Raw genomic sequence first — 15,675 nt, forward strand, 5'->3', positions numbered from 1 at the left:
TCTACCAGAGATACCGTGGAGAAGGTAGTTAGAATTTTTCTACTAATATTAGAAAAAATGCTTTCGTGATCCCTAGAGTAAATTAGACTGGACATTACTAACTACAAACGTTTTCTGTTGGAAGAATAAACCAACATTCATAACAATCCAAGGAAAATGATGGAAATGGTTCTTCGTCTATCTGACTTGTCCGTGACACTCAAACGTATTGAGCTAATGAGCTTTTAGTTACAAAATAAACACGGCACTCCATTCATAGGAAATTCAAAACAATATCATCGCTTCATTGATTTCACTTGATAACCTGGAAGCGAACAACAGCAGCACGTGTCTATATCGCAATCAGCTTGTTTTGTTTGTAAACTATGGTTGTTCTGCGATAATCAGTTTATTATTATTTATACAAAGTTAGAATTAACTGGATTGTGTCAGAATAACAGAAGGAAAGCCTCCGTGGTTTCAATTCAAGATCCAAGTTAAATCTAATTATTTAGGGGATTATTTCAAACCGGGAACGTTCATCATTAGCTGCATCAGCTTCAGCACCATCTGACTAATACCCGCTCCTCCTCCTACGAACCATCAGCGAAGCGGTTGATAGCAAGGAAAATCGATTTACTTTCGAACTTGTCTACTTCCAATGGACGTCTTCAGATATTAGTTTCATTTTCCTCTTTCTATAAGAAAATTTCACAAAGTATGAAACAAATTGAATTGAAAGTGAATCGAACGATTTACCCAACTAAAAGACTCGTAAAGTAATCCACTCGAACGGTAGGTAGCTGAATCGGATTGGAGTACGTAGTTAGACAGGAACTAGCACCGACAGTGAATTACCGGTGGGATTTAATCGATACTGTGAAACGAGCAGTTCACTCGCTAGCTTGGAGCAGCGGCAGAAGTGAAGTGTTGTACAGTACGAACTGTGGTGCATTCCTATGGCATAGTTTCACACCAGCACCAACGACACGACCTGAAACTTCATGAAATCTTTTGAAGAGAAAGTGTGCGAGTAATTTACCGCCAGTTACCAGTTCATTGAGTCGCCCCTCGATACGACCAAAAAATATTTTTTTCAGCAACACTTTTTGTTTATTTTATTTTCTGTTGCTGTATAGCAACCATTTTATGTTTACAGGTAGCGTTCTTTCGTTCGATGTGGAAGGAAAGACAAGCTTTGAAATCCCGCTGAATCATGTTTCCCAGTGTAATGCCGGAAAGAACGAAGTTACAGTCGAATTTCACCGGAACGATGAAGCTCCGGTGAATTTGATGGAAATGCGGTTCCACATTCCAACAGCGGAATCGGCTGAAATTGACCCTGTCGAAGCATTCCAGGAGCAGGTGATGAGACAGGATTCCGTAATTTCTGCGTCTGGTGACGCCGGTGACGCAATTGCTATATTCCGAGAGATACATTGCCTGACACCGCGCGGTCGCTACGACATTAAAGTATTCCAGAGCTTTTTCCAGCTACACGGTAAGACGTATGATTTTAAGATTCCGACGTCGTCGGTGCTGCGGTTGTTCCTGCTGCCGCATAAGGACAGTCGGCAAATGTTTTTCGTCATTTCGTTGGATCCGCCGACAAAGCAGGGTCAAACTCGTTACCACTTTCTGGTGACGCTGTTCCAGATGGACGAGGAAACAAACATCGAATTACCCTTCACCGAGGAGGAATTGAAGGAAAAGTATGAGGATAAACTTACTAAAGAGCTCGCTGGACCGGTGTACGAAGTACTCGGAAAGATTATGAAAGTCATCATAAACCGAAAGCTGACCGGACTGGGAACTTTTATCGGGTGAGCTTTTCTTTATTTGAATCCCAATCCCTAACGGCTTAAGTCGGGCTAATTTAATTTAAATATATTTTGCCTCGTTTTCAGTCATTCCGGAACTCCTGCAATAGGATGTTCTTTCCAGGCAGCTGCAGGTTATCTCTACCCACTGGAACGAGGATTCATCTACGTCCACAAGCCACCGGTTCACATTCGTTTCGAGGAAATCGCATCGGTAAACTTTGCTCGTAGTGGTGGCTCCACTCGAAGTTTTGATTTTGAAATCGAGCTAAAAGCAGGCAACATCTACACGTTCAGCAGTATCGAGAAGGAAGAGTACGGGAAACTGTTCGATTTCATCTCGTCCAAGAAATTGCACGTGAAGAACACTGGAAAGGATGGCAAAAGCAACTACAAGGAGGACTTTGCCGATTCGGATAATGAGGCTGAACCGGATGCCTATCTGGCGAGGGTAAAGGCCGAAGCAAAGGAGCGAGATGATGACGATGACGATGATGATTCGGAAGAATCGACCGATGAGGACTTCAACCCGAACCAGGCAGAATCGGATGTGGCGGACGAGTTTGATTCAAATGTGGAATCTACCTCCGATGACGACTCGGATGATGCTGGTGGCGACCGGCTACGGCCTTTATGATGTGGTTGAACGCAAGTCGGGAGAAGATAAAGAAGGACAATCCGGGAATCTCCGTCACCGAAATTGCCAAGAAGGGTGGTGAGATGTGGAAGGATTTGAAGGACAAGCATGAATGGGAACAGAAAGCAGCCAAGGCAAAGGAGGAGTATGCAGAAGCATTGAAAGCCTACAAGGAAGCAGGAGGCGATGGTGGCGGCGGAGCAAGCGAAGATGATGGTGGAAAAGCGACCAAGAAGCGCAAGAAGGAAGCAAGTTCCCCCAAGAAACCTGCTTCGGCTACGGCAATGAAGGGAAGCGGCTTCAAGAGTAAGGAGTACATCTCCGGCGATGATTCCAGTAGCAGCGGTGACGATGACAATAAGGACACTAATAAAGCGAAAAAATCCGGATCAGGGTCAGATCTGGACAAATCAGACACTAAAGATGATAAGAAGAAGGGTGGTAAGAAAGACGATAAGAAAAAGGAAGTGAAGAAGGTATGTTATCTACACCGAGATAAAATAACTATCGAAATTCATAAGAACTACTTATGACTTTGCGCCACAAGTTTCCCATATGGAAATCATAAGTTTTACTTATGACTGAAAGGAAAAGTGGCCATTCAGTCCCTATCGAATTTCATAAGTGGTACTTATGAAATTTTTAAGACATTCTTAAGAGGTTTATACGATATACCCACGTAAATCATTGAAATGCTTTATGAATTTTATATAGGAATTTCTTTGATGTTCATAGGTGTACTATACAGTGGTGCAAATTTTCATTTTCAAATGCCAACTTTCTGCTCAATCAAACCCAACCATGGTTCAAATTCAAAGCTTCCCTTAATCATTCACTTTCAAGTTGGCGGGATTTTCATAACCAAACCGTACGTCTTCATTTCAAATTGGTGCTTTTTCATTCACCAATCAAAGTTGTCATCTGCTCTGTAGAGGCCAGTTTAGGTTAAATGTTGACATATTTTGCGTTTTCAAGTTTACATGAGCAGTAAGAACTATGTTTCGCTTGAAAAACCTGGTCAATGTCCCAGTACAGAGATATTCACATGGTCAATGAAATCGAAAATGAATGGAAAATGATTGAACAGCTCGGCTGTTTGAATGAATGGTGCAAACAAAAAACTGCGAATTGAACATAGTAGGGCATGATTTGAGATTTGTTCTTCCTTCAAGTTCAAAACAACCTGGTGAAAATTTGCAGCTCTGGTACTATATGCATTTGGATCGTAAAAAGAAATGAATACTACTTATATTTGTTTTTTTTTTTCTAAGAACAAAATATTGTTAGCTAAGCTTACATTGAGTTATTTTGCTGGGTGAGTTTGAAGAAACCTGATATTTCCAAAGAAGCTCACAATCGCCTAAGTACTAGTTATGCTTCTGTTATGTCAATATTTATTTTCTGCAAAATAAACAAAATTTTATGAAGCAAAAAGTATAAAAAATGCAGATAACCATAGTTACATTGATTCCACCAACTTGAAACAGAGTGCCAGAATAAGTCCGTTTCCAACAATAGTTTTTTGTTTTTCATTTTCACTATGCTGAAATGAAATTTTCACAATAACAATGTTAAGATAAACATAAAACCCGCAAACGAATTCCATTAGCCATACTTATGAAATACATAATCGTCTAATGGAATCAATATTGTGCAGGTTCATAAGTCCTGACTTAAGAAATTCTTAAGCCTTTTTTCATCAGTGTAGTGTAACTGTGCTCGAAATGTTTTATTTGATTATTTTTATTCAACAGAAATCTGCAAAATCCGACTCGGAACCTGAATCAGAAGCGTCGGCAAGTGAATCCGCCGAGGAAGAGGAGGGAGCGGATGAAGCAAGCAGCGACTAAAGTAAACTATCGGGAGCGAAAAATGGATTCTCTTTGATCTAAATATTCTCACGTTTGCACAGTTGGATAATACATAAGTGCGTAATAGACACCAAGACAATTCAATGTAAAAGCGCAGTTTTATTTACGTTTCCGCACTTTTAGTCGCACTTATTATGTGCGCAATGCGCTATAACAACTTTAAAGTTAAACTTAAATGTTTCTGTAACGGAATTTTCGGCATGCTTTCCCTCGCGTAACTTTTCCAGTACGTCTACTAAAGATATGCTGGCTTCACTGATGGCATTAAGATGTTTCGCATCCGACATGTCAGTGACTTTATTCCAAACACTCTTAACATACTCTGGTGTAACATCATCATCGATTGATGTACGGAGAATTGATCCTTTTCCCCTAACAAAATGGACCTATGTGGCCCAACCAGCTTCACTTTCAATTATTGCCCCCGTATTCTGACAGGATTGATGACACAGATAAGCAACGACCGGAGCAATCAGTTTAGGTTCTGAAAATCAAAGAAAAAATGAATTTACTTCGCCAGTTTTAAATCAATGAAACTCACTAAGCTCATTGAACAAAACCTCTGGAAGTATTCCCTCGGTCATCCTTGACGCAGCCGTTGGAACGATTACATTGCATTGAATGTTATTTTTAGCTCTCTCGATTGCGATTGTGTTGGCTAACCCGACCAATCCTAGTTTGGCGGCACTATAATTGGCTTGGCCGAAATTTCCATAGACACCGGAGTTGCTGGATGTCATAATTATTCGACCATAGTTCTGTTTTTTCATAGTTTCATTTCAACTACCTTTCAAGTGCACATCATGAATAAGATTCCAGTCCTCATCGGAAATGCGAGCAAGACTCTTGTCTCGCAAAATTCCAGCATTGTTAATCAAAACATCAACACGGCCAAATGCTTCCATTGCAGTCTGAATAATTTTATCCCCATCCACTACGGAGTTGTAATCTGGAACCGCGGTTCCGCCAGCCGCTCGGATTTCCTGTACCACATTATCGGCTGCATTCGATTTGCCCTGACCGTGAAAATTGCCACCCAAATCATTCACCACAACCTTTGCACCGCGGGAACCGAACAGCAAGGCATATTCGCGACCTAGACCGGCACCGGTAACGACCACCACTCGGCCATCGTAGCGCAGTTGATTCTCGTTAGCTGATACCATTTTCTCTCCGCACCCAAGCTAATTAACCTCTGGAATGAGCAAATTCGGCGCCGGGAAGCTTATTTGTTCACCAATAATCATAAAATTAATTTTAAAGAATTGAAGATTCCAACCAGTTTATTTATAGTCACAATATTGTAACCATGGGTTACTGTTATTAGAAAAAAAAAATATAGCAACAGATTCGTCAGAGCTGCTAGTTTCATGAATATTTTAAGCAAACATCAAATTTGACATTTCCAGTTACCTGAGTCACTGAGGGGTAGTCAGATTTGAGATACAGTTTCGGAATGCAAGTGTCTAGTCGTGTCGTTGCCAGCACGATACCATCATGCTGCTCGGTCCGTACGGATTTCTAAAATGCTATTTTAGGATCCCGTTCCGATAACTGTCGATCATTTTTCTGTTGCACATTCAGGTGAGAACGGTTGTTATTCTTAGTACGAGCGGTTGCTATTGAGAAACTATTCATCAATTATGTTATGCATTCAGGGGTAGGAAGGTGTTGGTAGGATTGTAATAAAACGAGACATATAGGGATATGGGAGAGTACGGAGAAATGCGACATGACATGTTTTTACAAAAGAAAATAATTTAATCAAATCATTCGAGACGGGGTGGGATCAACATTCAGCATACTTTTTTTGAGTTTATGTTTATGTTTATGAATTTTCATTCCCAATTTTACAAGTAGTTTTGTTTTATTGATTTACAATTGGTTTATTAGATTTTATTACAGTAAATGCATTTGCTTTAACATTTCTCGCGCAGTTTTTTTTCCTTATGACTACGGAACTGGCACATGTTCTTGATTCATGCATAATTTGGTCCAAGGTGCTCCTTGATTTGGTCTATCTAAATCGCACCCGCACCGCAACATCATCGTTGGGAAAACTACTTCTCAGTTTTCTGGGGGTCATCAGAGTCGCGTTCGCCAATGGACAGCGATTGGTAGGTGGTGTATCTCTCTTTAGCGTTTCTACAAAAGGTCGCTTAGAGCGTCCCTGTCCGAAGAACATGTAGGTTTCCACCACAGTAGAGACATTTTTCAGCATCCCTTCCACTTCCTCATTTCCCACAGCAAGCCTCATTGTTACAATGGAAGGCTGTGTGCCTCAATTGTTTGCAATTTGTACAGTTTATGACCCGCGGCAGAAACAGGCGAACAGATGGACGAACCATGTCGAAGCGGATGTTGTTGGGTAGAGCAGAACCGACGAGGGCCACCTGATAAGAGTCTGAGTGGACATATATCCTCACTCCGTCGGCTGCGACTGATACTGCATGCAAACGTTTGCACTCCAGTATCTTCACTGGCTGAAGGTTTTTAAAACAGTGAACCCCATGTATCAGCTGATTCGCGCAATTCTAGCTCGAATCGGAAAAGACTCCACAGACTTCAACCCGATTAGCTGGTACATATACTCTGTACTCTTTCGTAAAAGGTCCGTAGCAAGCAATATCAATTGCCAATGTAATGTAATGTAATGTAATGTAATGTAATGTAATGTAATGTAATGTAATGTAATGTAATGTAATGTAATGTAATGTAATGTAATGTAATGTAATGTAATGTAATGTAATGTAATGTAATGTAATGTAATGTAATGTAATGTAATGTAATGTAATGTAATGTAATGTAATGTAATGTAATGTAATGTAATGTAATGTAATGTAATGTAATGTAATGTAATGTAATGTAATGTAATGTAATGTAATGTAATGTAATGTAATGTAATGTAATGTAATGTAATGTAATGTAATGTAATGTAATGTAATGTAATGTAATGTAATGTAATGTAATGTAATGTAATGTAATGTAATGTAATGTAATGTAATGTAATGTAATGTAATGTAATGTAATGTAATGTAATGTAATGTAATGTAATGTAATGTAATGTAATGTAATGTAATGTAATGTAATGTAATGTAATGTAATGTAATGTAATGTAATGTAATGTAATGTAATGTAATGTAATGTAATGTAATGTAATGTAATGTAATGTAATGTAATGTAATGTAATGTAGTGTAGTGTAATGTAGTGTAATGTAATGTAATGTGTAATATTGTGTAAGGTGTTTATATCAAAAGATAATGGTTTTGACTTGCATCTTATAGGTCTATTTCACAAATGAGTTTTTCCTCGTTCAGTGATTCATGAAGACCATGAAAGTCACCCCCTAACCTTACGAAAATTATATTATCCTCCTGAGTATATGTATAAGATAGCTATAAAATCTCCTTAGTTTCTTTCAAAAAAATCAATATGTAATCACCTAGTTTTAAGTAATTTAAAATGTAAAACAAAATAAAATTGGCACATTTAAGCTAACGAAAACCTGCCTTATCAAATAAACGAATTGAATAAGAAAAAAAGATTATGAAAGTCAGATGAAATAAGAGAAATAAATAAAAAAGGCAAATAAAATGAAAGAGTTAATAAAATAATATTGTGTTAAATGACATGAATGCAAAACCTGTTTTCTCGGCTATACCGTTCTTAGCAAATTTAAATGTTTTGTTGCATAGCACTTAAGGGTTATTCCTGATGTTTATGCCAAGAGTAAAGTGCACTGGCCTAATACAGAAATTAAACTTGTGTACAAACTTATCATTTGAATAATTAAATTTATTCAGGTCACTATCTATTCTTGTATCGGAGTTTTAAACGTTAAACGTGACAATCACTGACGATAAAGTGCTCAATTGAAGTGAAGAGTTTTAGTGTTCAGTTTTCTACAAAACATCTTTTATTTTTTTTATTTTATTATTCGTTTATTTGATTCGGTTCAATGCTTTAGCTAAACGGAGCCGTAGGTCTTTTATATATTTCCTAGATATAAACAATACAATTAGACGAATTTTAGTAGTCGTCCGGCAGATCTCGTGGGAGCAATCAACCATTGCGCGTGCAATCCCATTTACGAAGTGGGAAAATATTTTCTCTCCTCACCAACTACGTCTTGCTACAGCTTCGTTTATTTTTATTTCGTACACTTCTGCGTTATCATCGTGGTTGCTTCCTTCATGTTCGCAAACATCTGATTTCTGCCTTGCGTCTTGCCCTTACTGGTCACGAGTGGGAACTTCCTCACCATGCTGGCTGTTCATTTTGAGGTGCTTGACGCAGATTACCTGAACAGCTGCCTCAATTGTGCCAACTGCTCATGGCTGTCGTATTTTTTTACTGCAGGGCCAGTTAGGAGGAAATGGGTCGGTCCAGTCAGTTTCCCACCACAAAAACATCATTTTAAATACAGGGAAATAGTCCTACATGTGTCTTTCGTAACGAATTCCATTTCTTCCAAATGTAAGATGAATCTTTTAATGGCCACCATGTAAGTAAGTCTTGTAGCCGAACATTGATATTCACATCGTGCATATATATATATATATATATATATATATATATATATATATATATATATATATATATATATATATATATATATATATATATATATATATATATATATATATATATATATATATATATATATATATATATATATATATATATATATATATATATATATATATATATATATATATATATATATATATATATATATATATATATATATATATATATATATATATATATATATATATATATATATGCATATGTGAGGAACTTGTTATGCAAAATTAATAGTTTTAGCTAGACCAATTTGCTACTACCAGCACTGAATGCCTGTCATAGTAGAACTCGATAAATACGACTTCCGTAAGCCTAACCTCAATTTCCTCTGTTCTGTTTATTTTTTTCCTAATAAAGTGTTACACAAAGTATTATCCTCTAATCATTATTGGGTCGTTAAGACATAGCCAAACGAAAGGTCGCATTTTTAAAGTGTTACTATTGCCAAATGTATTTACAAGCATAAATTCGAGAAAAGTCCTACATATTCAAAAAAAATCAAATTTTGAGTACATTCCTTTTGTGGTTAAAATTTTATAAAAATATATATATTTTGCATTGTCCAAATGTCCATGAATTCTTAACTAACTGTTTGTTAATAAATATAATACAAAACTTTGAAGAATTCTTGCTTCAGAGAAGTATGATTTTTTACGCTTTTTTTAATAGGACGCGCCACAATGCGTTAGCTAAATGATAAAGATAATTAAAATAATGAAATATGTATTGATAGTTATTCGCCAGAATTCGTGCTGGCGACTTTTCATTGCTCGTGAAGACTTATTTTCTCTTCAACTGCGTGTTGTAGTTCATTTCTCTCTGGCTATTCTACACGTTCGTGTCATCATCGTTATCGCTAGTTTGATTTTCGCAATCTGATGCTCTTACCTGCTCCTTGTTCTTACGGTTCACGATTGTGAACACTCCGTCTTTAGTAGTAGCTTTCTCTTTCATGGTACTGGTTGCCGCTTTTGAGGTACTAGACGCAGCCTTTGCACATTAATGAAAAAATGCTCTAGATCCCCAACTTCTCGTATTCTGACAATGATCGCAAAGATTCCGTTTCATTCCTGATTTTTTTACATTAGAAAAACTGCTAAATATGTATGATATGCGGCTCGTAGCGAAAATAGGCCGACGGAAAATAACTAGAAATAGAAGAAGAAGAAGAAGAAGAAGGGGGCAATTTGGATTTCATAATCAATTTTTTTGCGGTGCCCTAGTTCTACATCACAAATGCTCGGTCTTATGCGAAAAGACCGGAAATCAATAGCTGCCGTATTTGGCGGGAGCACTCCTACTTGCTTCTGCGATACACTCATCTCGACAAATCACCATGGCTAAAATCAATGTAACAGTCTCTTTTGTCTTCAGACAAGCCACACAATATAACAATAACTGATTTTGCCGTTCGCTGCACACTTTAGCTGCCCTTAGTGGTTCGAAATAGCAATCTTCTTCAATATTAAATTGATTCTTTTCGACTGTGGAAATTGTAAGAACGGGAAATGTTTTCGGCAGTGCAGTCACGTAAGAATTTGCGTCGATTCCAACTTACCTTCGCCGACGTTTCGATCCGTGGTTGGGATCTTCTTCAGGGCCTAATTTATTGCGGAAAGTAACTGTTGTATTACATGTATTACACAAATAAACATAAAACGCGAACATTATGTTTTTATGTTTATTTGTGTAACAGTTACTTTCCGCAATAAATTAGGCCTTGAAAAGATCCCAACCACAGATCGAAACGTCGGCGAAGATAAGTTAGAATCGACGCAAATTCTTACGTGACTGCACTGCCGAAAACATTTCCCGTTCTTCTTCAATATTTTTTATTATTTTTTTACTTAAACGAAACCAATTTGTTAAGAGTCTCCTAAAAACGTGTTTTTTAAAATTTGATTTGAAAAAATTCGGACGGGACTAGCTCCTTAGCCCTCACCTCCTTTGGTTACGTGCCTGGGTCTGTTCCAATCTTCACGTTATTACTCAAAACACCGGTTTCCTTAAACAGTTAGGATGATCAACAATACTTAAAAGCTAGGCTAGACAAGGTTCGAACGATTTCCATGAAATCATTTAGAACACTTCCAGCTTAACGTTTTTCTTCAGTTAATCACCACCACTGAAATACCGAACCGGTATAATAAAGACATCAGGAGAAGGCAAAACTTTGTTTTCTTTTAATTGACAAACAATTTCCTTCTTCTGCTTTATGAATTGAGAAACATTGTTCCGAAAGCAATAACAATAACACACCACGTTCATTACACACAATGACTATTTTGGTCCAGACACACAGTCTGACAGTCGCCGATTTGACATGTGTCCCATAAAACCAATAAACGCTCTTCGTATCCGGAGCACAAGGGCATCATTATTCTACCCAACCTGTACGGTCAGTGAATATCCACCACCCACCAACTGACCGCCCGGTCGCGGTCGGATAGAACACGATGACCTTTACTCATCGCGGTGCCCAGCCAACAGCGAAAGAGAACATTGCATGCGCCGAGTCAGCGAAATAACATCACCCATCAAAATAACAATATCCTAATGGAGGTCCTGGGCGCGTTGATCGGTCCGTCGGTCACACAATCGCCCCAACGCTTTCCGGGAATTATCTCGGTGCTTTCGGTAGACAACGATGCGATATCACACCACACCACACCACACGCACTGCCGGACAATGTGTCGGAATTATGGGATCTAAGCATCCTCCGCGGTGCCAGCCAAGCTAGCGCTTTTGTTATTATTCAATTTAATGGGCTATAATCCCGAATAACCGGGCAACCAACCGGTTGAATCCTTGCATCCATTACCCCATCGCCGCAGAGGGGTGTGATAAGCCCTCTGCGGTTGAATGATTCCTGTGCGAGGGGGGGGGGGAACTGAAATGGATTAACCAATACGAACTGGTCTGATCGGGTGTTGTGCGTTGGTGCGGTCCTTCGGTCAGTGGTTTGCTTTTCTCGTGGTCATTGTCAGTCTAGCCGGCTTGTGGTTTTTGGAGCGGTGCATGGTTATTTGTTTTTTTTCTATATTACGGTTTGCAAGTTTGTGGTTGAAAGATACAGTCGAGAGCTGGCTTTATTCTAGTTTTTCTACATGCAGTGTTATTGAACGAAATCTTAGTAAAAAGTCATCTTTGTTGTGATCGAAAATCTCCCAGCCAATGTTCGGACCGGAAAAATTTAATCTAACGACCCAAGCTTCGTTCAGCATTTTTTCTAGTGCAAATGACATCCGCTGTTGTACCGAACACATCGAAGATAAGACTGCCGCATGCAGAAAAGACAATTTTCCAAGAAAACGATGCAAGAACATTTTATCACCGAAGATAAAAATGACAAGGACGATACCGAGAATTTCACTTCTCGAATGGGAGAAATCGTAAAACAGCGAGCAATCGAGACAAGACTAAAAAGATTTCATTCATGAATATATATTAAATCCTTTCATCGCTGTATCAGTCGAGACGAAATACCGGGGGAAAGTGATGTCATCGATGATAAGTTGGTACCTGGTCCACGAAAAACTTTCTGGCCAGCAGATTAATAGCGACGGTGTCGCACAATTGGAACACTGATGAAAGTATTCTGTTTACCATTTGTGACATTTCAAGTTGAATCTATCGCGCTGTTATCTTTGTGATGCTGAAACTGTTTCTGAATTATTATCTCAGCATGGCCTAGTCATGATTGTTTGAAACTGCAATCAATATTGTCGTTTGTTTTTGGATATAGAAGTTTTAATCTTAAGGTCGCCTCATGTTCGAGTTAGACAAAGTTAATTTCAAACGTTATTGAGATATCTGACGTTTAAAATACTCACACTGATATCTTACATTTTTATACTGCCGCCCTCCCCTCAAGCCCAGAAGCGGTTTGTTTTCCTCCCAATTCGCCGTGCAATCGATTTGTTTTCCTCCCAATTCAAACGTCAAAACGGCACAATACCAACGCAGCTGGATAAGTCTATATGCAGGTTGAAAATCGAACTCAGGGTGAGCTGCATAAAAAGTTAACAACTTATCAACTACACTATGCTCGCCCCCGCAAAAAAATCTTATCTTATTTCGTACTCACCCAAAATCCCATCAGTAGCGTAATGTCCTCAATTTGTCATCGGATAAGTGACGTAATTGATTTCACCGAACGAACCATTCCGCCGTAAAACAACATCCCAGAGTCGCTAAAAGCTCAGTTCAATTCAAATTGAAACTTTGTAAGCCACCTACAACGGTGAACCTGTGCCGGGCAAGCCTGTCACATGAGTAATGAAGAAATACAAGTCTGCCACCTGTTACCGCAAAGCCATTGCCTAGCTACGACGGAGGAGAGTGAGCGCTCGGTGCGAGTAATTTGTAACGCCATTTTCGTTCATGGCCTCCTGCTAACGGAGTGATGGAGGTGCAGTACTATCCCGCATCGATTCGTCCTGCCTGGTGGTTGAAGCTCACAGCAGCAGAATTGTGCTCATATGTGATACGGCGTTGGGAAGCCGAGCTGGGCGAATGTGCTGTGGAAGGAAGCCGGTGCAAACAAAAAAATAAAAGGTTATGATTTATAGGATGTATAATTAAAACTTTTATAATCCCGTTCGTTTACACGTGCTCAGCTGTGGAAGCTACTTTAGTTGTTCCTGTTGCAGAACTGTCTTCACATTAGATGGTGACCATATATGAAAAAAATACGTTATCGCCACTCTGGCCGAGATTCATTTTTCCGTATTTATAACACAGAGAACAGACATATAAGCTAGAACAAATTTCCCGAAAAACCTGTGTAAACATTTAAATGAAAATACGTTGAAAATCACCATCGCATACAGGTTTGCATGCGTGAGTCACCATAGTATCCAAGTTTGCATACAAGTCCCGTATAGCAATTGCTGGCCAATCGAAGCGCCGACCAGTGGCAAATTGCTACTTGCTGTTGTCATTTCAAAGCGACAGTTTAATTTCTTACACAAGTTGAAAACTTTACTTGTATGTCAGTTCTCAGTGTTTATAAGTTCGGAACGACAATCTGCGTCTTTCAGTGCAAGCGACTTTTAATGAAAAAAAAAATCTATTTTGAAACGCGATACACAAAGTGACAAATGATGCTTTTGTCAGTATTACGAACCGTGTTCCGGTATTCCCGGAACGGGTTTTCAAGTGTCCCCATGTGTCCAGATGTCTTCAAATATGAAACTGTTCCGCGTGGATCATCGAGTTGATACTTTTTGCTGTGCCGCATACTACGATTTTCAAAAAAAATTGTCCTAAGAACCGTATTCCGGACTCCCAGGAACTGGTCATCAAGTGTCCGCATGTGTCCGGATGCCTTCATATATGATTGTATTCTACACAGATCTTTGAGTTGATGTTTTTTGATGTGCCCCATGCCAGGATAATTATCATAAAAAATTCGTCCTGGGACCCGTGTTCCGAAATTCCAGAAACGGGTCTTCAAGGGCTCCATGTGTCTTCAAATATGATTGCGTTCCGCGTAGATCATCGAGTTGGAACTGGATAGGCAAACATATCCGGGTTCGCTAGGATTGCTGTTTTCAGAGCCAAGTTTGGGATACGGTCTGGTACCGGGATATTCTTGGTTTTCAAAGCTTATTCCACCACTATCAGCTCTTCGTTGATTACCCGAGCTTCTTCTTCGTAGTCATCCTGAGTCCAGCACGGCGTGAGCGGCCAGGCCGTCGGTTCGTGCTATGGAAATAGCGCTTCTAAGATGACGCTCATCCTCTCCGGACAACACCTATCCGGCGGTACTTATCTTCGCCATGGCAACCCTATAGGCTAGTCCTACGGATTTGAATTAGCATTGCGGTAAAGCTCCTCTAGGCAGCTCATTGAGCTTGATTTCCTTGTTAAGTGCGGCTCTTGTCGCCTTATACGCTGATCTTTGTAGGTCAGCAATCGCCGAGTTCCACCAGAAGGCTGGGCGGCGACTGTACCTTGATTTATCTTCTCTTGACATGGTTGCAATGCACGCTCTCGCTTATATCATTGAAATTAGCGGCTATGCCGACTGGTTCCTGATAGATAAACTCTTCTGTCAGCTTACCGAGTATTTTTGTGTCAGCCTTCATCTGCGTAATAAACAACTTCCTGAAATGGATCTTCTTGCCGCTGATTTTTCGTAATCTGAATTCCAGTTTCCATCACTGGCCGGGATACGGTGTAGCTCCGAGATGATAGCTACATCGCATTTAGACTCCGTTACAGAATGTCGCAGCAATTGTTGTGCTGTGTCGCAATGGTTGAGTTTGATTTGCCGTACCTCCACTCTTACTTCCTTGCAGTCGCCTGTTTGAAGACCGGACATTGTGGGCCTCCTGTAATGTGGTTGGTACCTTCTTCGTTTGCACAGATAAGACATCTCGGAACCTGTCGGCAGTCTTTTGCCTTGTGGCCTTCTTCCCCGCACCTTCTGCATAAATTACTCCTGTCATCCAGAGTCTAGCCAGGTGACCGAACTCTTGACACTTGAAACACTCTTCCAGTCGCGCTGAGAGAAACTCACTACCACCTATGATCTTCCCGGTTTTAGTGCCTTTTTTGCGGCTTCGACTGAAAGCTTAACCGAAGCCTTTTGCGTGCCGAAAGGTCCCTTCCTCATTCAGATCGTCACCGGCACTTCTCCAAACTGGTGGCTGCTTCGTTTGCTATTCGTATCACGATACCGGGAGCCTCATTGTGTTTCCTGGAACCTCCTGGTCTCGCATAACCTGGTTAAGCTCTTGGCCTCTTCAGCGTAGAGAGGGACACGCTTTCCG

General features: G+C 39.6%; 1 protein-coding gene and 2 pseudogenes across 3 annotated transcripts in view; 2 read left to right on the top strand and 1 right to left on the bottom strand.

The window, feature by feature from the left end:
- LOC131692779 (uncharacterized) overlaps positions 1 to 15,675 on the top strand; it is a 376,747-nt gene that overhangs the window by 57,329 nt on the left and 303,743 nt on the right. The window lies entirely within an intron of this gene.
- On the top strand, positions 968 to 4,303 carry LOC131692778 (FACT complex subunit Ssrp1-like; annotated as a pseudogene).
- On the bottom strand, positions 4,387 to 5,766 carry LOC131692781 (peroxisomal multifunctional enzyme type 2-like; annotated as a pseudogene).

The sequence above is a fragment of the Topomyia yanbarensis genome, chromosome 3, assembly GCF_030247195.1.
Source record: "Topomyia yanbarensis strain Yona2022 chromosome 3, ASM3024719v1, whole genome shotgun sequence".
In the NCBI taxonomy this organism is placed as follows: domain Eukaryota; kingdom Metazoa; phylum Arthropoda; class Insecta; order Diptera; family Culicidae; genus Topomyia; species Topomyia yanbarensis.